An 11,030-nucleotide genomic window follows, 5' to 3' on the forward strand; every position below is an offset into this window, starting at 1 on the left:
CTGCCATTTAAGTCAACATGTAGTTTTATTATTGATTGATGTATACCCTATTATCCATATCATGAGTATCATAAACAAAACACTTATCCTTCCCCATGGTTTCAGTTTCCAGAAGGTGTAGCCCTGCCACAGCATCCCCCACACTATGACCCTGTCAGAGAGAGGATGCAGAAACACCTTAACTACACTATCTATAAGACACCAGCTATTTTTCATATGACTTCTGTGGAACTTGTGATTGAATCCTGAGTTCCAGCCTATAGTGGGTCAATTAGTTGTCACTGGAAACAAGTCATTCTAGAAATCATTGTCTCATTTGACCCCAGAGCCAAATCTCCAGCAGTATTTTGTATATTATTTAAAGAAAGAGTTTCACTGATTTGCTTAGCACTTCTCCCTTGCTGAAGCTGGCATTGAATGCATGATCCTCCTGCTTCAGCCTTCTAGGATCCTGGGATTAAAGGAGTGCACCACTGAACTCAGCTCTGTTCACATTTTTTAATGCCAGGATTCCATCTTTGCCTTATCAACATTTTTATGCTATATTTCAAATGGATTCAGTATTTCTAATTTTTCTCCAAGAACTGGATAGCAGTTTATAGATTTTGCTTTTTCCTTGTGAGCATTTCACATGAGAGAAAAGCAGACACAATGAGTTTATTAGAAGTGATGTGAAGGAGGAAAAAGTTGACACTTTGGAGAGAGAGAATGTATCCTCTCTGTAAAGAAAAGAGCATAGCTCTCTTGCTCTCCAGTTTCATTACATATCTAAAAAAACATATTCTATAGAGTCCTGCCCAGGAACACTTCTTGACTTTGTACTGACAGCAGGATAATATCAAACTCTCAAGTATCCAATGCCATGACAACTTTAGGTTAATTAGCCTCATGTTCATGATTTCTAATTGAATTCTTAATCATAAATTATTGCAGATTTTATGCTTAGTAGGAATTACCTTTATTTCCCTGAGTTCCACAATCTGGTATTTAACAGGGTCACAAAAATCACCCCTTCAGTGTAACTTGTGTTTCTCTTACAAACATTATTTTGAAACTGCAATTCTCCTGCAGATAATAGTTTGTTAAAGAATGTGTCACACCCTGTCCAGTTAATTCAGAAAGGGTGCAAGTAAATTGCATCTTGGAAAATAAAGCATAGGGTCAATGTGTTGGGCCTATTTATTTATTTATTTATTTATTGTACTGTGTGTTGAAATCAAAGCTAGTCTTATTTTATTTAGAGACAAGATCTCATTGATTTGCTTAGTGCCTCACTGACAAGTTGCTGAGACTGGCTCTAAATTCATAATTCTCCTGCCTCACCCTCCCAAGCTACTGGGAATACAGGTATGTGGCACCATGCCCAACCTACCATTTACCTTAAAGGCACTTCAGTTCTTTTACCAGGTTCTGTGAAATATACTACATTGAAAATATAAATGTAGTGTTTTCTATGACCTAATGACTCCAATTTTTTTAGATACATACCCAGAATTACTAGTACTGAATCATATGACATTTTTATTTTAACTTACTTACGAACCTTAATAGCATTTTCAAAAATAGCTTTATTCAATTTATATTCCCACCAGAATTTTTACAACTGAGTCTTTATATCCATGCTCATATACTCTGGAGTACCTACTATCTTTCAGATTTTTATTTTTTATTTCTAAATATTTTAATTGTTTATTTATGAGTCATAGGTAGACAAATCACTTTTATTATATTTATTTTTATGTGGTTCTGATGCTTAAGCACAGTGCCTTCCATGTGCTAGGCAAGCACTCTATAACTGAGCCAAAACCCTAGCCCCTATCTTTGAGATTTTTATCATAGACATTCTGACAAGACTTCACAGGGTGCAGAAACTTTATCATTTGACTGATGCATTAAACTTCTGGTGCAACTGTGTTATATTCCAGACTAGAGGAAGAGTGTGCTGTAAATAATTTCTGTGATGAAACAGAATCTGTGATTTCTAACACATTTTTAATACTACTGCTGTAAATTTTAATTTGGGGAAGTAGTTACAAATAATCCAAATCCAACTGTTTGTAATGTATGAATATTTGCACACACCCAGTCTCTATTGCTTATAGAAATTGGATTTTTAGGGTATACACTCTGGAACAGAAGTAACTAATTTTAGATGCTCAATACATGGAGAACAAATTCTGAAAACAATTGGTAGGCCTGGAATTATTACTGGGGTAAACAAGGGTAGATCAGGGCTCAGAAAGTGCTCAAAGGTAGTTGAGTCTATCAGCAGTTGGCTTAATTTTCCCCTTTGGTACCTATAATGGAGTTGAGAGAGAAACAATTTTTCCAGTAACAGAAGTTAGCAAAACCACTGGTAAATCTCTTTTTTGAGACAAACTAGCATCTTTGATATTTAACTTTTCTGCCCTGACTTCAGGTTTTGATGCAAATGAAAAGACACCAAGTAGAAGAGTACCACTTTGTCATTTTCATACTTACAGATCATTTCTTCTCTAACCAATGGATAAATTAAGATGAAAATCACAGAAAATTTTAAAGTCAGCTTATATATGATCTCAATCTCTTCTTATTTAGTGTGACCCCTGATTTTGGGGGGATATTTTTTCACATATGTGATACTTCACTCAACAACTCAAATGCCAAGGTGTATCCCAGTTATTTCCACTCATTTCATTGTAGGTATTTTTTCAATTGTCCAATGTATCTAAATCTCAATTGTCTAATGTGTCTGAATTCATTTATGACTTTGTCAAAGAAGGACCCGTAACATGAGTAGATGTGTATTCAATGTATCAGTAGAGAAAGAAAGGATTAGAAGCCTCATATTCTGCTAAATTTCTGTTATTGTCCAGTTGTAGTTGTCCAACAAAAGCTCACATGTGAGACAATGCAGAAAGGTTAGGAGGAAAAAATGATTTGGTCATAGCCTTAACCTCATCAGTGAATTAATTCCTGAATGAATTATCTGTGGTAACTGAAGCCATAGTGTGTCACTGGAGGAAATTGGGGATTTGGGATTGGATTACAAATTTGTATAGTTCCCCAAAACAGAGTCTCTCTTTGCTTCATGATGACCATGTAAGTTTCTTCCTTCTGCCACACCCTTCTGCCATGATATTCTTCCTCACCTTGAGCCCTGAGATATGGAGCAGTCTTTCATAGACTAAGACCTCAGAAACCCTAAGCAAATAAACTTTTATTCCTCTACAATTTTTCTGGTCAATTTCTTTAGTCACAGTAGTGATAAAGGCTGGTTAAAACAACTTGTAACTTCACCTCACCTGAACATCTGCTTTTTTGTGATGAGTTTGAACCCAGTACCTTAGATATTCTGCACGCAAACTCTCAGGGAACGTGACCCTAGACCAAATACCTAATTTTAGATTGTATTGTATTATCCACTTACTTCTAGTGTTGTTTTGGATATGGATAGACTTAGACCATTCATTGCTCTTACCAATACAAAACATTACATGTATATAAATTCATCTTTGTGTTTCGTTTATACTATGATTCCTTGCTCTTTATTATTGTATTATAGTTTTATTATATAGCACTGTCACTTAATGATACTACTAGTTCATTTGCTTTTTGAAGCAGGGATTTTCGGGGTATTTCATATACTTTTCTTCTAAAGTGTTTTTTCTCTTTAGTTTATTTCTTTAAAAGAGAGGCATGATGAAATTTCTTTGTTAATGTTTTTTTTTCTTTGTTGTAATTATACATAAAACCTTTATTTTATTTATTTATTTTTATGTAGTTCTGATAATTGAACTCAGTGTCCTCACATGTGCTAGGTGAGCACTTTACTGCTGAGCAACAACCCCAGCCTCACATGCTAAAATTTTGATGAAAAATATTAAAGATTATATTAAGGGAAAATTGTTGTCTTTGTAATGATGAGTAGTATCTATACACATTTGTGTAATTGGGCCTTTTATTTCCTTGTCCAAGTTTTTATTTTCCCATAAATTCTCATATTGTCTTTTAAAACTTATATGCACTGTTTGAAGTAGAATACAAATGTGACATTTATATAATACTGATATGATATTTTGTACTGTTGGTTAGGCTGAATGTAGTGTGGCCAAAATGTGTCTCAACATTAGAAACCATTTTACTCACACTTTATTATTTGTATCCTCTTACAAATATGCACATTCTCTTTTCCTCCCCTCTACAGATTTCAACTGTATGGACCATTCAGCTCTACTTTTATATATTATTATGGTTTATAAGGGCAATCACTTCTATATTTTATTGCTACTGGTGGGAAAGAATCATGTCCTTCAATAGGCACACAATTTTTACAAAAAAAAAAAAAAAAAAAAAAACAGCAACTTATACTTCATCTGTAGTTCATAAGAAATTTTCACTCTACATCTTCACGAATTCTGTTTAATTGTATGCATTTGGTTTTATTATATTTTGTCTTTTTCTAATTTCTTAAGATGTTGATATTTCTATGAGTACTGAGCTCTTAGATATCACCTGTATAAAGAGGCTATTCAAGTCACCTGGCTGTTCTTCTCTTTGTGTCCTTGTCTTTTCTTATTAAATGTATTTTGTCATGTGCCAGGTAATTTATCTTACCTGTCACTTTCTTATTAAGTGTATTTAGTCATGTGTCTGGTAATTTATAATACCCTTTAATGATATGACTTCATTAAGTGATTATTTTAATGCCCAATTTATTAATTTGGTAACATTTCGTTTTGTGAAACTTTGAAAAGAAATAAGTTCCACATTGCTGTGTCGTTCTCACGATTGAAACAAAGGGTGCTCTTCTATTTAAAACTATGCCCCAGTCTTAATGTTATATGAGACAGAGTCTCAGTAAGTTGTTCATCTTCTTCTTGAAATATTTTTTCATTATTATTATTATTATTTATTTATATCTGATGGTGGAATGCATTGCAAAGCTTATTACACATATAGAGTACAATTTTTTATATCTGATAGTATACAAAGTATATTCACATCAGTTTGTGTCTTCATAAATATACTTTGAATAATGATGTTCAACATATTCAACCATCATTTCTATCCCCATGCCCCCTCACTTCCCCTCCCACCCCTCTGCCTTATTTTTAGTTCATCTATTCCTCCCATGCTCCCCCTCCCTACCCCACTATGAATCAGCCTCTTTATATCAAAGAAGACATTCAACATTTGTTCTGAGGGGATTCATTTTGCCAAAACCTCTCAAGTAGTTAATATTATTAGCCTTTACCAACAGATTCATAATAAAACTCCCTTCTTAATATGGTAATTATTGAAAGTTTTATAGTTACATATTGATTGTCTCTGAAAGATTTATTATGTTATACTAAACAAGATTATAATCACTTTGTTTTGTGTCACATAGATTCCACATAGCTCCAGAAACTTTCTTTAGAAACGATGGATATTTTCTATTTCTCATCAGTGGAAACTTTCATTTTTCATTGTCTGATTGTAAAGTTTTTTTTTTTTTGAAAGATTCTTTTTTTAGGGATGGGAGTATGACTCAATGGTAGAGTGCTTGCTTAGCAAATGTGAAGCACTGGGTTTGATCCTCAGAACCACATTTAAAAAATAAAATGTAGACATTGTGTCTACCTACAACTAAAAATAAATATAAAATAAGAATCTCTCTATATTTTTACAGGTCTATTTATTTATAACATTATGATATATACACTGACCTAAGTTTATAACATAAAATAATGTGTTCCATAGTGTCAGTTTAGTCAGTGAAGGACATTATATACAGAGTTACAATATATACTCTAGGGTTGTAGTAATATACAATCTAAATGTGAACACAGTATGATATTTGTAAAAAAGGCAAAATCAATTTGAGTGAATTTTTTAGAGTGTATTCCTGTCATTTAATGAGGCATTTTTATACACATACTATACATTGCAATAATACATGAAGTTTTTATATGACTATTATATCTCAGATTTACCAGAGCATACTTGCAATTTTATTTGTCTATTAAAGCACAAACATTTGACACTAATGACATATTAATGCCCATTACTGGGGAAAAGTTTATTTTGAATATTATTATTATTATTATTATTATTATTATTATTATTATAGTATTGAGGATTGTGCTTAAGGGGACTTAACCCCTGAGCAACATCCCCAGACTTTATTTGCATTTTATTTAGACACAGGCTTTCAGTGAGTTGCTTAGTGCCTCACTTTTGCTGAGGCTGCCTTTGAACTTGCAATTCTTCTGCTTCACCCACCTTGTTAGTTGCACAAGATTCTTTCCTGCTTTATTTATTTATTTATTTATTGACATTGAGGCCTTGCTAACCTCTCATGGTGTCCATTGTTTGACTCAGCAGTTTTAGGTGTACTTAATTTTACCTCTTGACACCATTGTCAGCGGAGCCAAGATCCTAAACTATATAGTCCTTAATACACAGTTTCTCGTTTTGACTTCTTGGTGTTCAAGTTCATGAATTTGGAAAGTGTTCAATACATAGCTAATATGTGGTGCTGGGGATTTAACTCAGTGCCTCACATATGCTAGGTGAGCGCTCTACCCTTGAGCTACAACCCCAGCCCACAATCTGACATTTTATTAGAGTAAATAATGAATTTTAAATTAAGGTAGCACCACCACTATCTTATGGAGAAAAGTAAGCATCTTCCAAGAAATATAAAAAAAAAAATAGTGAGAAAAAACATAGAATAAAAAATCCATTTTGTCCTTGAGGAGGAGTTGATCTTTGAGAACTTTCTAGCTAAATCTGGCACATAATTTTAGAGGGTTCAGAAACACCCATGAAATTGACAACTCAGAGGATCTAAACAATCTCATGGTAAGGAAATTTTAAAAAGTGATACCTATAAAACATGAAAATGAATCAAAAAAGGGTTACCAATACTCTTCTGTAAAAGTGTTATAAAAGAGATTTTTTTTTCATTGAAGCGTAATGTAAATTATTATTTATATACATAGTGACTAGGTAGTAATTTTTTCTGATGTACAAATAGGATCAAATGCTAATTAAAGCCACATTTTTCAGAATCATATGGAAGAGAGCATAATCAAATTACAGAAATATGCTGTTTTATTTGAAGTCCTATTATTTATTTATTTTTTTAATATTTATTTTTTAGTTGAACAAAGTACCTTTATTTTATTTATTTATTTTCATGTGGTGCTGAGGATTGAACCCAGGGCCTCGTGTGTGCTAGGCAGGCACTCTACCGCTGAGCCAGAACCCCAGCCCCCTATTATTTATTTTTATCTGAACTTAATCTTCCATTAAAGTGATATTCAACTCAAAATGATTAGGTCATTTCTCTGAGTTCCTCTTTTCTTTCCTAAAAAAAAAGAGAAAATCTGGACTAGGTTATTTTTTAGATTCTTTATACTAAAAGTAACAGGGCAAAAGGTAACTCTAAAAATACTTGGAGCTGGGGTTGTAGCTCAGAAGAAGTGCCCTCACCTAGCATGTGTGAGGCACTGAGTTTGATGCTCAGCTCCACTAAATAAATGAATGAATGAATGAATGAATGAATAAATAAATAAATAAATAAATAAATATGATGTGTTCAACTACAACTAAAAAAAAAAAATAACGTTAAAAAACCAAACAAACAGGATAACATCAGAGTGCGCCTCTTCTGAAGCCTCTGCCATAGCCATGAACAGCATTGGGCTTGCACTGATATGAAGCATGAGTACAACCAGTGCTTCAATCGCTGGTTTTCCAAAAAATTTCCTCAAGGAAGATGGCTCCCAGGGACAGGCTCAGGGACCTCTTCAAGCGCTACAAGCAGTGTGTCCAGAAAGCAATAAAAGAGAATGAGATTCCTATTGAAGGACTGGAATTCATGGGCCATGGCAAAGAAAAACCTGAAAACTCTTCTTGGTATTAACTGTCACCTTTTAAATGGATTCCTATATCAGGAAATTGAGGACTCTGGATTTTGTCAGCTAAGGCTGTGAAGATAGCTGTAGGATTCAATGAATATAGGAAAGAGTTCTTTTATTTATTGTCTATTGATGTTTTTCTCTCACTTGTAAAAGATGATGAATCACCACTCTGCTTTTAGATGATTTCTCACTTTATCTGGCATCTTCCAGAACCTCAGTGAACTAAAACTGAACAGTTTCTTGGGATTATGGTTGCAATACATGTTCTGAAATCACTTTAAATATATCTTGTATATAAATTATTGATAAACTAGTCAAGATGATCAGGGCTGCCTGACTTCTTGGTTTTGCTGCACAGGACATTAGGTACATTGTACTGGGGTTGTTGTTCATGAAAACAATTGGTTAGGACTTCTTTCTTCTCTCAGGGTGCTAATGCTTTTAAAAGGAATCCAAGCACAACAGTTTCCTTTAGTTTATTTTTATATAATAACTAACAATTGATAAAGATTGCTGGTGGCCTGGGTAAGCAAAGAGGAAGTCATTCTTAAATAGACAGTTCCCTGCCTTGATTAGAGGTGTCCAATTAAGACAAGAAAACTTCAAGAATGTTAAAATGAACACCGTTTCAGAACTCACAGCATAGTTCTGGAATTACATTACTTGGAGTTGCTATGGCAAAAGAACCCAAACTACAAAAATTTGTTATTACCAGTTATCAACCCAAGTTAATGAATTAAGTCAACCTGCACATCATAAAAATATCAAAATGCTGCATCTGGTTAAATGGAGGGGAAATGTGCTTTCTTCATTTGCCTTATTTGCCCATCCTGCCCTTTAATATCTGTAATCTTGATGATTTAAAAAATTATAACATTTAGTTTTTATCAAAAAACAAACAAAAAAAATAAAACCTCACTGATCTTTACTCATACAATAACATTTTATGTTTACTTCTTGTTTATAAACTACACCATATAGGGGCTGGAGTTGTGGCTTAGAGGAATAGCACTCACATAACATGTGTGAGGAACTGGGTTTGACTCTCAGCACTACATATAAATAAAGGTCCATTTTTTGCTTTTGTGTCCTAGAATGATGCTTTCCAAATTTGTGGCAATTGGCCATGTAATCCACCAAAATGACAAACTCAGTTCTTTTGTTATAGGAGCTATATGCCAAAATATCACATGCTTGAGATTACAGTATTAGACAGGATGGACACAGGATATTTCCATAATAGCACAAACTATTGTATGGTGATGTTCTATAAGTCATCAGGTGCAAATATTATTGACAATATGACTTATTTAGAGTTCAAATCTAGTACCTTGCCACAAATACATGGTGGTAACCATTTTGATATAATTTTTTTTGCCAAAAATAATTAATTAATAAATAAAATAGAGTGGTGTGCATACAGCCTTCAGGTGCTACTTTTATGAATTCTGTGCCAGAGCATCTACCAGGTTGTACCTGAACTCTTCCAATCACAAGATTCCAAGCACCTCCATGGGAGGCCCCCTCCCATTCTGGTAAATGCCAGTGACCCCTAAGATGTCCTTTTACAGAATACCTCTTACCTTATAAGCTAATGAGGAAACTGGCCTGGCAGATAAACTGCCACTCCAGATAAGTCTTTGGAATGGGCTTTCATAGCCATTCTATGAGTCTGAACCTGCTGGCATTGAAATCATACTTAGAGAACCTCTGCTCAAGCAGACTCCAATATTTAGGAGATTGGGTTGTTTTTAGAACAGGTTGTAGAAGAACATGACTCAAGCCAACTCTTTTACAAGCAAGGGATACTGTTGAAATGAGACACATACCACCACCACCGCCAACAATAATATAAAGCCCTAGAATTGATTATTGCATAAATAATGGGAAACAGTATTCAGGTCATTTTTAACTATTAACATCACGTTTTTAAAATTTTTCTTACCTAAGCCATTATGAATCTCTGTCTCTGTCTCTCTGTCTCTCTCTGTCTCTCTGTCTCTCTCTCTCTCTCTCTCTCTCTCTCTCTCTCTCTCTCACACACACACACACACACACACATTTATAAGGCATGTATAAATATAAACAGTTTTTTTTTTGAGAAACATTTCTGTCATTTGAAAATAGTGTGCTGCAATGAAACTTTGTACTCACCATAGAATTTCTCATGAATTTTGAACTGTAGAGGACATTTCAATTACTTTCATGTCTTGTAGAAATTATTCTTCCTGGTTTGTTAGCCTCATTTAATTTCTACCATGAGGAGACATTCAAAAATTTTCTTACTTTATACTTTTATTTCAATAACACTCATTGTCAAACATTTTGTGTAACTTATATATTGAACATATTTACTGTATCTCAGATAAATTTAAGTTTTCAGACAGCAGAAATCTTTTGTCCATTTTGTTCTCTGCTGAATCTAAAGCACATAAAGAAGTACATGGAAAAAGAAATATTTGTTGTTTCAATGAATTAATGAAACAGAAACAATATGTGAAAGACCCCTAGGAGCCAGAATGGAGTTGGGTGTCTCATAGAATTCCAAGTGTCATAAAGTGTTTTTGTGTGAAAGTGACTCCTTCTCTAAATCAAACTATCATTTTTACTACATGTAATAAAATTTTTCTTTCATTTTCTAATTTGTAACTACTGGTATTTTGGAGTCTGTTAGTTTCTATTTGCAAAGAACAGTCTCACCCCTCTCTCATGAGAAGTTTTGGAGCAAGCCTAATTTCATAAACAAAGTTGAGTGGCTCATATTATCTTTGGAGTAATGTTTTAAGAGCACAAATCTAATCATATTACTATCCTGCTTAAACTACTCTTTGGTTCCAGTGTTTACAAGGTTCACTGGTCCACTGTCTTCCAAGGGACTCATGGGGCTGCAAATTATAACATATCTTCATTGGAAAGTCAATTGTGTAATGACCCTTGCACTCAAGATTTGTGTCTGGAATGGGTAACTTCTGAAACTCATCTTTACATCTATGGTAAGGGATTATAATAGATATGATTTTATATGACCTACAGGAGAACAAAATAAGAAAATAGTTTTGAATAGCTATTCATGCTGGGTTTAATCAGATTCTATTTTTTTAAAAAAAAATTCTATTTTCATATACTTTGTATATTGTA

Source organism: Marmota flaviventris, chromosome 11 (genome assembly GCF_047511675.1).
Source record: "Marmota flaviventris isolate mMarFla1 chromosome 11, mMarFla1.hap1, whole genome shotgun sequence".
NCBI lineage: Eukaryota > Metazoa > Chordata > Mammalia > Rodentia > Sciuridae > Marmota > Marmota flaviventris.